Source organism: Rhamphochromis longiceps, linkage group LG15 (genome assembly GCF_057381845.1).
Source record: "Rhamphochromis longiceps isolate RC_006_pf linkage group LG15, R_longiceps_female_GT1.1, whole genome shotgun sequence".
NCBI classification, from domain to species: Eukaryota; Metazoa; Chordata; class Actinopteri; order Cichliformes; family Cichlidae; genus Rhamphochromis; species Rhamphochromis longiceps.
The window spans coordinates 483,114-498,686 of NC_140571.1; the positions used below are offsets into that span (position 1 = coordinate 483,114).

The following is a 15,573-nucleotide window of genomic DNA, read 5'->3' on the forward strand; positions in this document are numbered from 1 at the left end:
ATTCAAAAGGTTTCCCCATGTAATGGTCTGCAAGAGGATGTAGAGAGCCATAGCCCCGCCCCCCAGGGCATGAAGCAGGCATGGAGGAGATCCAGGCTCCAGACATCCAGAGGCCCCAGAGTGCGAGAGCCCAAGGAGGACCGCCGGAGGGGCATCCGTGCCACCCTCATGGGAAGGGCTAAGGATCCCCAGACGAGGCGTCACCCAGTAGCCACCGAGCAGAAGCTAGAGGGGGCTGCACCGGCATGCCCGCCGACTCTGCCGGCAGCCAGCTGTGCCAGAGTGAACCGAGCCGCAGGCCCAGAGGCCGGAGGCCTGAGGGTCCCCCGCACCCCGGAGGAGGCCTGACCGAGCAACAGGCGCCAGGCCCGCCAAGTAGCCACCGGGAGTGAGCTGATTTTTGTTTCTAACAAAATGAGAGCCACATATGAGGAAATTCGTTTAAAATTTCAATAGAACAGTAGCAGCATAATGTCCTCGTAAGTAGACATCAGGCCCTTGTAGAGCAAAAGTGAGTATTTCAGAATCAGAATCGTGTTTATTGGCCAGGTATATGCACAGACACATACAAGGAAGTTGGTTCCGGTAGATGGTGACTCTCAAGCACAGCAATGTAAATCACACACACGTGTCTATATATACACACACATTACACATGCATACACATACATACACAAAGCTGTGTAAACCAACTATATATAACCAATCTAAACTTATATACATAGAATACAGGATGACAGAAATGAAATGAGGTGGAATGAATACTACAGGATGTACATAAGGTGCAGTTGCAGTCGGGCAGTGGAAGCAGTGTGACAATTTGGTCTAAATAACCCCAAATGTGATGTCCACATATGTGGACGCCAGGGGCCCGTTCTTCATACGTCGCTTACTACATCCAAGATCAAATGACACATCCAAGACCAAATCATCGCGCTAACCGTGAGCTCGCTAATCCGGTTCTCCGAACACACCTGCTGTTGGCGATTAGTACAGCTGGATGAAGTAATGTGAGATCACTGGGTGGCTTAACAGGGGCTACGCATCGATAGTAGAAACATTGATCGGCAACCCTCTGATTGGTCGGCAAAAATGTCGAAGGAGAGCGCTCGGTATTTTTCGGCAGCAGAGCAAGAACTCTTGATTGAGGGATTTCAGGAGTTTCAGAGTTTAATTAAAACGCAAGGGAACACTGCAAAGGCTGCAAAAGCAAGGAGAGAGGGCTGGCAGAAAGTTGCTGACAAATCAAACTCGTAAGTAATTTAATAATAACAATAATAATGGAGTGGATTTATATAGCGCTTTTCAAGGCACCCAAAGCGCTTTACAATGCCACTATTCATTCACTCTCACATTCACACACTGGTGGAGGCAGCTACGGTTGTAGCCACAGCTGCCCTGGGGCAGACTGACAGAAGCCAGGCTGCCATATCGCGCCATCGGCCCCTCTGGCCAACACCAGTAGGCGGTAGGGTAGAATTATCATATCACACCATATTATCCAATATTATATTACATTATATTATATTATAATATGTTATATTATATCCCCTTTCACATTAGAGCCACAACAGGACCCACTAGAACATGGGAACAAGTAAAAGTGAAATATAAGAATATTCTACAGAATGGTAATATTTATCACTTATATTGCTTTTAGTCTCTTGGAAAGAGACCCTGGAATAATCTGTTTGTTTATAACAGCAACCAAGAAAAGGGCAGAGCAACAAAAAAGACAGGTGGTGGTCCTGCACCCCCTCGTCAACAAGTTGGTTAAGTAAATAATACCCTCACGGGAAAATCGATATCTCTCAATGAGCACACTGTCGCGCTGAGCTAAAGGATCCTGTCTGTCCCGCAATATACGCTGAATCCTGAAAACTCTCCTTATCAATCTTGCACCTTCCGCAATGGGCTGCTCGCGTATACGGACAGGACATGGCTGCGACAGACTTCCCAAATCCACCTTCGCTTTTATAGCCGTGGTCTCTCATCCTGATTACACAAAGTAATTTACAATTACTACTCTGAAATATGAATTACATCTGTAATAATCACATACATGTAATAGAATGATTAATAGTACATTTCCCTTTTTTAGGAAATGACCTGTATGTATCTGTATGAAATCAATAAATGGATCAGGTGCTGCATTATCTTCAGTTACATTGATAATATTTATTTATGGTGAAACAGTGGTGGAATATCGCTGTTGCTTTCGTATAAATGAAGCGGACATACCTGCGTGGCCACGATCTAATCCTGTTTACATAAAGTAAACCTGCTCCCGAGCAGGTTTACGCTTACGGCTCTGTTGCTATGACAGCAAGTCCCGGATGAGCTTCGGGGAACCGAACGATCCAGGATCACGCGAAATCGTCAACAATCTAATCCAGCTAACTTACTTAGCGAGGTACAAAGAACGGGCCCCAGGTCCTGGGAGGTTAAGTTGACATGCACCTCCCTAAAAAAAACAAAAAAAACCCAAACTAACTACATGTTTCAGCACTGCAGCCAAAAGCTGATTGATCAATTCATTATTTCCTGTTCTGCATTTCTGGCTGTTGCTTCTATTACAATTTTCAGAAGCGAATAGAAGACAAAAGACCAACTTGAAGACAGGAAGTCCACTGCCGAAGGTGTAGAGCAACACAAGTCCACCATGCACAGGTACAATTACTAGCAATGGGGTCAGCCACTTGCACAGGCTCTACGTAATTCAAACTGAATCAAAGCTTTACTGATGGCATCAGAACCAATGATGGCTTTTTAATCTGCTGTCAGGGCTACGTCATGCTGGTGATGGACATTTTGCACTTTGCTGAATGAGCACCAGTTCATTAGGCGGTCTCTTATAAACAGCACCATCAGCCACACTAGCCGTGTGTCTCGGTTTGCACAGCTCTTCCAATCTGTGTGTACGCCTAGTGTGTTCACAGCAATGTACAAAGCAGCTCTACACGGCAGCACAGCTAGCATTTTGGAGGTGTGACTACAGATCCATGTGGACAGGTAACACTGGTTAATATACTGGTAGAAGTACAAATGCTGTGTTTTACTGTGTTTGCAACACAGACTGAGTGTAAAAGAAAAATGTGCAAACTCAGAGATGCGTGCGTGCGAGAGATTTCCTGCGTATAAAAGGCTGCACTGCTCCCTGAGCTTAGACTTACATGTCAACATGAAGTCATACATTGGACAGTGAGTAAACAGATACAGTTGATCCTGTCTATACCGTTTTTCTCGGTGGGACTGGTCATACCCCACCACACAGAGATATGACCACAAATCATTGCAAATGTTTTGAAATAAAAATTAAGCTTCATTTGCACATCAGCGCAGCCAGAAAGACATTTAAAAAATATCAAAAAATGAGAGACATGTTTTTTCCATGAATCCATCATAGGGGTGTATGGGGGCACTGTGAGCCACGGATAAACAGCTTGTACCTCACTCACTGACCCAGTTGTAGCGTGGTGAAGAACAAACATCCTCCCCTTCAACTAGAAGCTTGTCTGAACTCGCCATACAGAGGCGGGGGGAAATGAAAAGGTCCAGCAATAGCTGCGTCACAGAGCAGTTCTTCCCTCCGTGCACGTTTTCCTTATTAGACTGCTCGTGATTACAGGACACTGATGAAAGGCTCCCGACTTTTCCCATTCTGATTGTTGGTTAGTTAGAGGCTTTTAAATGGTTGCTGACATGACGTCATGCAGTAAAGCTGAAATTAGGACCTCATGAACAAAAAACACTGCACTTGAATTGAAAAAAAAGGCCTGATTAAACACCAGCTTACAGTTTTGTTGTGGACGTTGTTATCATTACCTTCCAAAAAGCAGTTACAGACAGAAGAGCAGTTACTGATCCAACAGCACCCTTAGACAAGTCGAAGTGCCAAAAACAACCGCCCCCGGTGGCCACATGAGGCCGACTGCAAACACCGGTCAATCCTCCAACTCCCGTGTTAAACACTAAACATGTTTATAGGCAGCTACAAATAACAGTGTGGTTTATATCACTAACTTCCCTCTTCATCAGCTTCTTCATCAGCTGTACACGGCTGATAAAACAACAGGAAAACAACTTGTAATATACAGAGACACATAAAGTCTGTAGAACTGTATCCATGGTTTAATATTAACACCTGTGAGAACAATCGTGTGGTTGTAATGTAATTAAATATATTGTTATAATATCCGTGTGTGCGTGTTATTCATTAATAATAAAGTTCTATTAACCATTCAAGAGTATATTTATCATAATAAAGTTATCGTGATGACATTTTTCCATCATTACCCAGCCTCAGTCTACCAGCGTGACTCCCTATCTCATTATTTCAATTCTGATTCACTCGGAAGCATTTTAATGGAACTACAGAACAAATATTACTAATTACTAATGTGCTTATTTGAACTGTTTTATTTTCAGTGTGAGGAAGTCTTGAGACAGCCCTTACTGCTCTACATTTTGGGTGCCATACCCTTTTCTCATTTTTAAAGTGATCCCGAGCAACAGTTCTGCAGGATTTTCTCTGGAAACCGGCAGCTTTTTCACTCACCCATGGTCCAGTCCAGACCGTTTTCAGAGGAATGTGGGGTTTTCTTTTTGTTGGTTTAGCCATTTAACACAGACCTATGAATCACCCAGACATAAAAACTACATCTAACTCATGTCTAAACACAACACTGTAGATTCTTCAGTTTAATCTACGAAAGGTGGAAGGGAGGCTGCAACACACAGGTTTGTTGGAGCGATTAAAAGGAGGAAAGTCAGCACAGACTGAGAGCTCTACAGCCCTCTGTAAAACATGGTGGGGGCGTTTCGGTCAGAGGTGTTGGCAAGTTCAAAAACACTAATGTCATTATGAATGCATAAAAGTACCATCAGATTTTAACACTACAAATCATCTAGAAAGTATCTGATTGACCCATGGCTTCATTTTTTGATATACTGTAACAATGACCCCAAACACACTGCGTGCAGTAAGAGCACGCCTGGACAGAAAACAAGCACACAGTGCAGACCTCGACATTACTGAAGCAGAGCAGGATCGTCCTGACAGAGAACCGAACAAAAGCAGCCGAACAAAGACGAGCGTTGAATGTCCTGAAGAGGAGAAGACAGCTATTCCTGAAGATAACTTCCCACGTGAGAAGCAGAGTTCAGGCTGTGTTAAAGATGATTGTACCTAGGGGTGGGGGGGTGGGGGAAAAATCGATACTGTGTAGTATCGTGATATTTTGTATCGATGCAGGGACAGCAGAAATCGATATTTTGTTACAAAAAGGTTTTTGTGCTCTGACTTCAGAGCATGTTGATCCTTTTTCTGAGCAAGAATCCTGACATCCCTTCACTGTCCAAATGTGTTTAACTGTTTTTGGCAGCAATAAACATGACAGTTTACTTATTTTAATTTAAGACATGTTTTATTTTAATTACGTTTAAAACTTTTTTATTTAATGTAAAATCATATTTTGTTTTAATTTACTTTCAAATTCTTCAGTTGCTGAATGGGCTGCATAGTTTTCATAAATAGCTATAATTGTACCAGATGGTTGCATTCAGTTAAGCTGGACTAGACTGTAATACAAACCGTTCAGTTTGTCAACAATAAAACTGAAATGAGAGAAAGACTGAGTGCGAGACTTTGATATTAGATAAAATGAATATTGATAAAGTTTACCTTTATGGACAGAATCTGAATATCGCAAAATATTAAAAAAAAATTGCAATAATATCGTATGGTGCATTAAGTATTGTGATAACATCGTATCGTGGGATGTATGGTGATTCCCACCTCTAATTGTACCAAATATTGACTTCCGAGCTCAGGTTTTTGCCTTATATGTATCTACATTCAATATAGTGCCACACCCGTTCCTGTCTTCTTAAGCTATAGTTTTGCACACATCTCTGTTTCACACCTCCATATTTTGTCTCCTTTTATATCTTCAGTTCTATTCCTGTTGTATATATTAATCAGCATCTGTGGGTGGACAGCAAAGAAAGGATTTCATTGCACAGAGAAATGCCCTTTTTCTCTTGTGACACATGACACTTTGGATCTTTGAATCTTAGTAAAACATGTTGAAGAAAAAACACAAACTGATGGATAAAACATATTACAGGTCATATACAAAGAGTTAGTGTATTACAAAAAGGGAAACAACTGTTAGTGCAATGGGTGAACGCAATATCACGATGGTCAGGGCATGTACAATACTGGGGTTTGTGCAATATAATTGATGTGTTTCTGTTATTGTTATCTATACTGTCCTCTGTGTCCACTCTCCTTGTCATTGTTTGTTATAGTATAATGTGATCACTGTTTTTGTCCTTGTCACATGACCTGTAAATAGTGTCTCTGTATGTTTTTACTAACTTGTGTTTAACACCAACCTGCCAGAGGGTCTGCAGATGGAAATTAGCCCAAGGCTGTAATCTGGCATATTTACATTTGTTAAAATGTTCATTAATATGTATTGCCCCTCTTTCTAAAAAATAAATAAATAAATAAATAAATAAATATGTGTGATGCACCCACACAGCTCAGTTCAGCCTGCCAGCCTTAGCTAATAGCTCTGCCTCTTGGCGGGAAATATCAAAATACAGACGATAATGAACATCACATTAGCCGAGTTAATAAAGCAACACGTGGCAAAGGGAGCACTGTGCAGACTGATCATCACATTCATTTTGGGTTTAAACTAGGGCTGCACGATTAATCGTTAGAAAATCGCGATCTCGATTCATACTTATGTGCGATCTCATTTCCAAATGACAACGATTCAAAAAAAAAAAAAAAAAAAAAAAAAAGACGACGACGTCCCGGCATTTTGATCCGGGACGTAATCTGCATGACAACAAGCGCTCACTCTTCCTGCTCAACGAATGACGAGGACGGAGCCTTATACCACGTGATACAGAAGCTGTGCCGTGTGATGCTAAAATTAGCAGGAAAAAACAACGGAGAGCACGTCAGGGATGACGAGAAAGTGACAGGAGAAAATCCGTCCGGGTCAACCACCCAAACACCAATAACAGGAACCTTATATAGCGCTTCCCTGTACACGTCGAACTCCCGCAGGCACAAAGAAATTACGGAGGCTATCACTTATCACCTGACCAAAGATATGGCTCCATCAACACTGTGCAAAACGAGGGATTTAGGAAAATGATCAACACCCTAGACAAACGCTACACAGTGCCGTCCCGCAACTATTTTTCTATTGTTGCACTACCTGCTCTGTACACGCAGCGTCGAGCAACGGTGGAGACGGAATTTCAAGCAGTACAACAACAAAACGTGAGACATTTGTTGTTTTATGTTTATTTATTGTTTTTATGTTCAGTCTCAACTGTTACGAAGTTGATGTGCAGTTAATAAGTGCAATAAATATTTATACTGGAAAAGAGAATCGTGAGAGAATCGTGATCTCAATTCTAAGCCAAAAAATCTTGATTCTCATTTTATGCAAAATCGTGCAGCCCTAGTTTAAACCACACTCAGTTACTGAATGAAGGAAATGTACAACAGGACGTCCCTCAGAACTAGTTTGATGTTAACTTTATGGTGTGCAGCTTTGCACAGTAAATACACAATCTACAGTTAAACGCAGAGCTACATGCCTTACCTGCAAGATGACAATGCACCGTGCTCTGCATTTGTTTATGTGGTCACACTCTCAAAGCCCCCAGAGACACCGGTCAATCTGTGGACACACAGACAAGATTGCTCTGAAACACAGTACAAAACAAAATGAAAAGAATCGGCTCCTTTGGAAAGAAACGACTCCACTGAGTTAAAGATCAGCAGCAAGTGCTATCCATCTATGCCTTAAATAGGAAAGACTGCTGGTGCCAATTTTCCTTGAAAATCACTGCTGGAAATAAGCTTGTAAAGGAATCCACGGAAGAATTTTTTTTTTTTTTTTTAAGTGTAAGACAATAAAAGAGAGTCTGGTAAAAAAAATAAATTAAAACACAGAGACCGAAATAGGCAAAATCTACAAGTCTGTTCCTTCCCCTCGACCTCGAAGCTGAGAGGTCACACCACTCGCGGGTCTGTTAATAAGGTCTGCAAAGGTCACTTTATTGTGAAGATTAGGCCCACTGACAGAAAAATGCAGCTTCATACTGCAGAGATTTTAGGTGATGATTTAACAGGTACAGAGAAGATTAGACAAGAAGGCCGGCTAGCAGGAAGCAGGACAGGAAGGCATTATCCTGCCCCGTGACGCCGGTCCTGGGAGGTTAGCAGGTAGCCTAGAAACAAGGTCATGATATGACCTTGAGTATGTGCAAGGGCTCAGCAGAACAGAAGGCCATTCAAAGGCAGCATATGGTTCACATCAGCAGTTCCTAAGGTGTGTGTCGATAGAGAGAAGATGAAGACAGTGGTCGCCACAGAGGGGGTTAAATATGGACGGACGAGCTGACAGGGTTTGTTGCAGGTAGACAACTCTCCAGCAATCTCCGCCGTCTGTTCAATGTAGTATATACTGCTGAAGATAACATTATGCCAGAGATTGTGATATCCTTAGATGCCCTTTGATCGAATAGAGTATTACTATCTATTTACGGCCCTCGAAAGATTCGGCTTTGGTCCAACATTTTGCTCATGGATTAAAATAATTTATTCGAGCCCCCAGGCTATGGTGAGAACGAATAATATCATATCTGAACCCTTCTCTCTATTCCGGGGAACAAGACAGGGGTGCCCTTTGTCACCCCTGCTCTTTGATGTGGCAATTGAACCCCTTGCGATGATGCTGAGACAGGCTGCTGAATTGGTAGGGATACAAAGGGGGACACAAAACCATAGGCTGTCCTTGTATGCTGACGATCTCCTCCTTTTTCTGTCAAACCCTGCCACTAGTATCCCGGTGGCCCTTGGTATTATCAAAGATTTTGGGAGGGTGTCGGGCTATAAAATTAATTTAGACAAAAGTGTTCTTTTCCCCATTAATAAACAGGCGAGGAAACTTTCTTTCCGGGCCTATCCCTTTGCAATACATAAGGATAGATTCGCATATTTAGGTGTTAATGTAACTAGTAAGTATAAAGATTTACTGGACTATAACTTTAAAGTTGCACTGGACAAAGCGAAATTAGATATGGAAAGGTGGGCGTCGCTCCCCTTATCATTAGCAGGGAAGGTAAATTCTGTTAAAATGATTATACTGCTGCGGCTCCTCTATTTATTTCAGACGATACCGATTTTCATTCCTAAATCATTTTTTAAGGAATTGAACAAATGTACGTCTGCCTTTATTTGGAAAAAAACTGTCCCCAGGATAAGACGGGAGTTTCTTGAGAGACAGAAAGAAGAGGGAGGTCTGGCTCTGCCGAACTATATGCACTACTATTTTGCTGCTAATATACATAAGTTGTTATTTTGGGTCAAAGAGTTGGATGAGGATGAAACCCCAATATGGGTTCATATGGAAAGGTATGTCTCTAGTCCAGTGTCCCTGCGCTCCCTGGTCTGCGCTCCTCTACCCTTGAGCAAACATCTTTACACAAACAACCCGGTGGTATCTCATTCTCTGAAAATTTGGACTCAATTCAGATCACATTTTAAAAACAGAACCGCCCTCCTGTCTGCTCCCATCTATGGAAATCACTTGTTTCCCCCAGCCCTCGGGGGAACAGCCTTTAGGGAATGGCATAGAGCTGGGGTGGAATGTGTCAAACATCTTTTTAAAAATGGTACTTTTATGTCTGCTGCTCAACTGGAAAAGGACTATGGAATCTCCTCCAAGACTAATTACTTTAGATATTTCCAGGTTCGGGACTTTGTGAAAAAGTCATTCAGCCCCTCCCTCGAGCTTCCACAAAGCGGATGGATAGACGAGTTGATGGACACAGATCCGACTGCTAAGGGGACAATCTCCACGCTATATACACATATTCAGAATGTGGCTTCCCCCTCCCTGGACAATGTAAGACGGAAATGGGAGGAAGAATTGGGGCTGGACATTTCAGAGGTTGACTGGGGGGGGGGCTGTAGATCTAGTACACTCTGCTTCTATATGTGTGAGACACGGATTGATACAGTTCAAGGTGTTGCACAGACTGCATTTGTCAAGGGAGAAACTGGCAAGAATGTACCAGGGGGCCGATCCGACCTGCCCCAGATGTAAACAGGTACCAGCCAACTTATGCCACATGTTCTGGTCTTGTTCCAGGCTGAAAGACTTTTGGGCTAACATCTTTAGAACATTCTCATTCATTTCTAATAAGGATATGGAACCAATGCCTCTGACAGCCATCTTTGGTGTGGCACCGAGGGAAACTCAACTAACAGCCTCTCAGAGGAAGGCAATAGCATTCGCCTCATTGCTGGCTAGGAGATTGATTCTACTTAACTGGATAAAGGCAACACCGCCATCCCATAAACGCTGGGTGGAGGAGGTGATGGCACACCTCAAATTAGAACATCTCAGATTTACTATACAGGGCAACACCAAGAAATTCTTTAAGGTCTGGCAGCCTTTCATTTCCTATTTTGAAGATGAGTTTCCTTCCACTCCATAACTGGCAACCCCGCCCCCCCCCCTTTTTTTTTTTTTTTCCCTTTTCTTTTCTTCCTCTGTCTGGGTATAGTTTTGTCTTACACTGTGCGGTAGGACTTGAGTTCGAGCTTTTCTGTATGAATGATATGCTTTCTGAAAACTCAATAAAAACACTTTGATTATTAAATATGGACGGACGAGGAAGCTTTTAGTCCGTTTTGAGCAACGGGCTCGGGTTAGACGGACCCATTTATCCCAACATAACAGCTCAAAGTTTCTCCCCACACTCCAACACTGGAGGGGTAGCATTTACCCCCTCACACTGAGAGCAGTCTTTAAAAGAAAACTCTTTTCTACCTCAAAGCTTCGGAAAGGCCCAAAGACAATCAAAGCATCGATTCTTCTCAATAAAGAACATCCTTCCTGTTTTTGTCATTTAAATATAGATATGAAGACGCTTCACTGCAAATGTTAAAAATCACGAGGTTCAGTTTGTAAAAATTCTGCCCTTTGTCATCACGCTGTTGCCTTTTCCCCTGTTGCTTACTGTGATCATGTGACAGCCTGTTGGTGTGGAAAGAGCTCAGACATGCAAGTATCTCACAGGCAATTCCCATCAACCCCAGGTCGCCGCTAGGCCTTCGCCAAGCATGCATACACCAATTAATCCGATGGCTCGAGTCACAGTCAACTTTCATTTCCAAAGAAGTCGCTCGTCAGGGCGCCTGACTGCAGCTTCATAGACAATGAGCTATCAGAATTAGTTTAGACTATGGAGCCTGAGTGTGTGAATAAAACACAGGAAACCAAAGTAGAGCTCAAAAATATATATATTATGTTTGTTTTGAGAAATGTATAGACAGATGTACAAAAAATAAAAAAATATGCATATATATCACAAACAAAAATAATGTTGACAATACAAAACAGCTTATTAGGTTCCAAAAGGAGGTGGGATGAGGTGTGGTCCAGTATGAGATTTAGTTTAGTTCCATGGACCTGTGATAGGTCATGTGTCAACAGTTTAATTCAGTCCATAGGTTTACGATTCCTACCGCAACGTAGCGGTGGTCGGGTGGCTCGCCATCCCGCGCTGATCAGGGCTGATCGCGGGAGAAAAGAAAAAAAAACAAAAAAAAAACCTGACCTAGACAAGGTCAAAAACATAAATTATCATTCACAGAAGAAAATGAAACAGCATTCTACTGCTGTGACAAAATACATAAATCCATAAATAACCAAGACAAGTAATTAATGCCATGTTGCATACAACAATTAATAAACCATCATCTCTTATAATGAATGAATTTCATTCAAAATACTACTATAGAAAAACATTCTCATGGGTCCCATCAAAGTATATCAGCAATAAAGCTAATAAACATTATCCAAAGTTAATCACATATATTTACAAAACTCATTTAATCACAGGTGTTGCGCAACAGATTCAATAATCTCAGTGGAATTTAACTCAATGCAAAATCAGAGTCAGAGGGCGCTGCTCTTGCAGCGACCAGCAGGTTGTCTCTGTCTGTCAGTGTTTTAACTTATTTTATTTCATTTTTTTATTCCTTTATCTTATTTTTTTGCCTGAGGAAATCCTATAGCATCGGCTTGTGCTTTGTGGAACTTCTTTTAATGAAGATGGGTTTTTTATTTCGCATGGTTTTATTAGCGTCTTCAAGCAACTTAAAGAAGTCCAGATGCTTTTCTTTGCAAGCTCCTTTGACTACGATGACCTGGATGACTGAGAACCTTCACAGACATTTTGTACCTAGTGCTATTATCATGGTTAATAACACTAAACCATAAGGGTTGTTGCCATTGCACATTGCACTTTTTGATGAAAAATCTAGGTTGTTCTATCAGGCTTTTATTATATTATCTTGGTGAGTGTATGTGATGTGTTGGTTGTCTGTTTGCTTGTTTGTACGGACACACTGCAAATCAATTTCCCGTTAGGGACAATAAAGTTACCATTGACCAATCTCATAGGCCGTTTTGGCATTTCATCAGAAAAGTAACAAAAAACATCCAAAACGGACAAAACTACGAAAATCAAATCACTCGTTCAACTCTAGGTACGTTAAGTCAACATTCGGCCATAATGGAATAAACAAAAACAACAATATTCAATAAATAAAACTAGTAATTGCACTTACTGTCGCTAGCCTAGCATTAGCTTACCGGTGTTTTAGGATTTGCGATGGCGGCTCCGCATTTTCATTAATTGTGACAAAACAAAACAAACAAACAGCTCACCGTTGAGTCGATTGTGAGGTGGTGTAAAGATGAATGAATCGGCCGGGTTATTGCACGCTGTCAACTGGTCTGTAGTGTAAAATTTGTCGATATTTGACAAGTACGCCAACCACAGGGACAACAGCAGCCAGAGGAGCAGGGACATGCAGCTGATTGACCCGGAACTTATACAGGGTTCAGTCCCGCCACAATAAAGGGACTGGCGGAAGTGGGGTCAGAAGTTACCGTGGTTACACAAGGCAGAGGCACCCTTCCAATGCAGGGGTTCGTCAAAAAAACTGAGTCACAGCTTCACAGGAACTAAATGGGACAACTCCCAAAATTCCTACCTTTTCGCAATTGTGAAAATGTTCCCTTTGAACTGCTGAAGACACTGTGTTGATTCAGTGGCAGGATCCTTCCCCCTAAGTCGCTATTTGCTTTAGCGGCGATGACACAAGGGGAGGAATTTGAGCAATGTGTGAGCATCGTAGACTCCTTTCCTCTGAGTGAAAACCATCTCCAGACAGACAAGTCGGCACTCAAGACGTGCTCAAACTAGGACTGCTCACTAATTCTGGTCACCACCTAAAACTGAACTCAAAGCCCTTTATACATGCCTCATTCACACATTCATACAAGCACTTTGCTTCCTATCCAACATTCACACACCAATGAAGGCATCAGGAGCAATTCAGGATTCGATATCTCGCTAAATGTTACCCAAGGATGCTTTGGCAGGTACACTGCCCTCTCCCCTCCACTTTATTTAGAATATAAGACAAAAATAATCAGGCCCCATCTTATCTTAATGACTTTGTAGTACCATATCACCCTATTAGAGCACTTCGCTCTCGCTCTGCAGGCCTACTTGTTGTTCCTAGAGTATTTAAAAGTAGAATGGGAGGCAGAGCCTTCAGTTTTCAGGCCCCTCTTCCGTGGAACCAGCTTCCAGTTTGGATTCAGGAGACAGACACCATCTCTACTTTCAAGATTAGGCTTCAAACTTTCCTTTTTGCTAAAGCATATAGTTAGGGGTGGACCAGGTGACCCTGAATCCTCCCTTAGTTATGCTGCAATAGAAGTAGGCTGCCGGGGATTCCCATGATGCATTGAGTTTTTCCTTTCCAGTCACCTTTCTCACTCACTATGTATTAACAGACCTCTCTGCATTGAATCATATCTGTTATTAACCTCTGTCTCTCTTCCACAGCATGTCTTTATCCTGTCTTCCTTCTCTCACCCCAACCAATCACAGCAGGTCTGGCAACAGGGATTACTACACCATAGCCCGATCCAACCTGAAGAGAGGCATCAGAGAGGCAAAGGGGGACTATAGGAGGAGGATTGAGGACCATCTGAAGAGTAATACCAGCCGGCAGGTGTGGCAAGGCATCCAGCACCTAACCAACTATAAGATCAATCTCGGAGCTACGGACGGTGACCTGGAGCTGGCAGAGGAGCTGAATATCTTCTTCGCCCGCTTTGAGACCAGGGTACCGGAGGTATTGGAGTCACAGCAGCAACACGCCACCCATAGCAGCACCACCCTCACCCTGGAAGAGCACGAGGTGAGGCGCATGCTGCAGGCTGTTAACCCGAGGAAGGCGGCGGGTCCTGATGGTGTGCCAGGTCGAATATTGAGGGATTGTGCAGAACAGCTGGCTGGGATCTTCACCAGGATCTTCAACAAATCCCTCGCACAGGCGACTGTCCCACTCTGCCTGAAGTCCTCCACCATAGTCCCCTTGCCTAAGAAGCCCCACATCACCGGCCTGAATGACTACAGACCGGTGGCACTCACCCCAGTGGTAATGAAATGCTTTGAGAAGCTGGTCCGCAGACACATCACAGCAGCCCTGCCCCGCAGCCTGGATCCACACCAGTTTGCCTACAGAGCAAACCGGTCCACGGAAGACGCTGTAGCCACAGCACTCCTGCTGCATTAACTCACCTGGAAGAGCATGGTAGCTATGTGCGGATGCTCTTCGTGGATTACTGCTCAGCTTTTAACACCATCCTTCCACACAAACTGGTGGCCAAGCTACAAGACCTGGGGCTTCCAGACAGCACCTGCATGTGGATCAACAGCTTCCTCTCGGGCCGTAGACAGAGAGTCAGAGTTGGCCATCACACATCCTCAGCCCTGAGTCTCAGCACTGGCTCACCCCAGGGCTGTGTGCTCAGTCCACTGCTCTACTCTCTCTACACACACGACTGCACTCCTCGCCACCACAGCAACATCTTTGTGAAATTTGCAGATGACACCACAGTGGTGGGGCTCATTTCCAAGGGAGACGAGTCTACGTACAGAGACGAGGTGGAGCAGCTGACGTCATGGTGTAAGGCCAATAACCTCCTCCTCAACACTTCAAAAACCAAAGAACTCATAATAGACTTCAGAAGGAAAAAGGCAGAGATCCAACCACTATTCATAAATGGGGACTGTGTAGAAAGGGGGGCAAGCTTCCGCTTCCTGGGAGTCAATATAGAGGAGAACCTTTCCTGGAGTGTGAACACCTCCGAGCTGCTGAAAAAGGCCCAACAGAGACTGTACTTCCTGAGAATTCTCAGGAGGAATAACATCACACAGAGACTGCTGGTGTCCTTCTACAGAGCCACCATTGAGAGTGTTCTAACTTACTGCATATGTATTTGGTACACTAGCTGCACAGGGGCTCAGAGGAAAGCACTCCAAGGGATCATTAACACCGCCCAAAAGATCACTGGCTGCCCTCTCCCCACACTGGAAGTTCTACACAACGCCCACTGTTTTAAAAAGGCCCAAAACATCATAAAAGACACCTCACATCCT

General features: G+C 43.2%; 1 protein-coding gene across 5 annotated transcripts in view; it reads right to left on the bottom strand.

Annotated features, from left to right (window-relative positions):
• The window catches only part of disp1 (dispatched homolog 1 (Drosophila)), a 124,512-nt gene that overhangs the window by 66,417 nt on the left and 42,522 nt on the right, over positions 1 to 15,573 (bottom strand). For 2 of the 5 annotated variants that reach the window (XM_085381822.1, XM_085381828.1), the window contains exon 3: positions 7,635 to 7,712. The exons of 1 other annotated variant lie outside the window; for it this stretch is intronic. The gene's annotated coding sequence lies outside the window, so the exon portion shown is untranslated. Of the gene's footprint in view, positions 1 to 7,634; positions 7,713 to 12,779; positions 13,657 to 15,573 lie in introns of those variants that run through there. 2 more of the 5 variants (XM_085381825.1, XM_085381830.1) reach the window with 2 other exon arrangements.